Below are 1810 nucleotides of genomic sequence, written 5' to 3'. Positions count from 1 at the left end.
CCACTTAGAACAGTGGTCGCCAACCGGTGGTCCGTGGACACTGGTGGTCCATGAGGTCCGAAAGGTTGGCGACCGCTGACTTAGACTTCCCCTCCTCTAATTCCTTTTGTACTTTGTATCTGGACTTGACAAGTTAGCTCTGACTCAAACAATGCCTCCTCTCACCATTTAATTACTTCCTATCTGTGCACCTTGACCTTCAACAAGGTTGTAAATGAATTAAAAGTCACCACAGCACGTGCTCAATGTGGGCCAGGCCGCATGTTAGGAGTTTTCAGATGCATCGTTCCCGTCCCTGCAACAATCCAAATCACACGGTGGCACTGTCATCAGCCACTTCCCCTGTGAGGAGGGGAGGTGCTTGCCCAAGGCCACTCCGCAGGCCCCACTCAGCTCTCTGGACCTCTACGCCACATATCTACGCAGGGCCAGGCCTGGGCCGAGGCTGGGACACAGTGGGCCACATGGCCTTTCTTCTTGTAAGGGGGTCACAGTGGAGTGGGGTCCCCCTCGTATTCCCGAGGCTCAGGTCTGGGCCCCAGGTGGTGCCCAGTGGGGTTGGGTCAAATTGGTCTGAAAGAGGCTCGGGGATCAGGGAGCGAACCCAAGAGAGGTGAGGAGTCTCGCGCTCGCTGCCGTGGGTTCTTGTGCCAAGTCCCCTCCCAGAGGTGGGTCCGTGCCCCCCTGAGGCCCTCTGAGGCCGAGGCTCTGGGATGCTTGGAGAGTTCCCTGAACGGCTTTGACATGCTCTCCAGGTGGGGGTTCTGGGGGGCAGGCCTCTGACCTGGGAGGGTCCTTGCCCGGCTTGGACCTGATGCAGACCTTGGACAGGAAGAAGCAAGCAGACGAGACTAACACTTCAGCCCGGTGCTGCCTGCTTCCATAAGGCCCAGCTTTGGGGGTCCTGGCCCCGCCCCCCCAGGGGTGTGTGTGTGTGTGTTCTGACCTGGTGTGAACAGGGCACCTGAGTGACCACGTCTCTAAGTTCATGGCAAGAGGGCCCACTGGCCTCCCCGGGACCCTGGGCCTGAGGCCTGTGTGGGGTGTCAGGGGCTCAGGTGCCATATGCCACCCCTGGTGGGCACTTACTGAGGCCTCCCAGTTCCTGAAGGTTTGTTCCTTTTGTGTGTCGCAAAGACCCTCCAAGAGAGACTGGACCACTGAGGGGTGTTGCTGGGGCCACGGCTGCCCCGAAGCTTCCTTGGCCTCATGCCCTGACCTCGGCTGAACATAACAGGGCAGCACCCATGGGTTCCCATCCGGTCGCCCCGAGGAAGAGGGTCTGCCTCACCCAGAGAATGGCTGTCTCCTGCTCTTTGCTCCTCACGGCCAAGAGGAGAGCTGTAGGTACCACCTGGGGGTGGGGGTGGGGGGCGGCTTTCCCGGGACACCGTGGCCCTGGCCCCAGCCACGGCGGTTTCACGTTCCCTGGAGCCAGTGGCTGGCTCCCTTCCCCGCTCCGTCCCAGTTAGCACAGTGGGTGGGCCTGGCCCCCATCCCTGACCTCCTGGGCCTCCCCGAAACCAGACGCCTGCTTTAGCGGATGAGCCATCGGTTCTTTTTAAAGCGCTGACTGAGCTCAGGATTAAGCCTCAGGAGCACAGCCTCCCCTGCCCTCCTCCCAGATGCTGTGTGTGCCGGGCGGGGAGGGGTCTGTAGGGTGAGGGCTGGTGAGAGCACCCCCCCTGCCCTATGGTGTGTGTGTGGGGGGGTGGGCAAAGCTGGGGCTTGAAGTCCTACCATGTGGCCACTTGCCTCCCAAGCCTCAGCCTGCTGTTGCACGGCCCCTGAGGGGCAAGGCGCCTCTCCC

At 61.4% G+C, this 1810-nt stretch overlaps 1 protein-coding gene across 1 annotated transcript in view; it reads right to left on the bottom strand.

The window, feature by feature from the left end:
• Positions 1-1810, bottom strand: part of MYOM3 (myomesin 3) — a 76697-nt gene that overhangs the window by 73522 nt on the left and 1365 nt on the right. The gene's annotated exons all lie outside the window — the stretch shown is intronic.

Source organism: Myotis davidii, unplaced genomic scaffold (genome assembly GCF_000327345.1).
Source record: "Myotis davidii unplaced genomic scaffold, ASM32734v1 scaffold149, whole genome shotgun sequence".
NCBI lineage: Eukaryota > Metazoa > Chordata > Mammalia > Chiroptera > Vespertilionidae > Myotis > Myotis davidii.
This window is presented reverse-complemented; position numbering and strand designations above follow the sequence as displayed.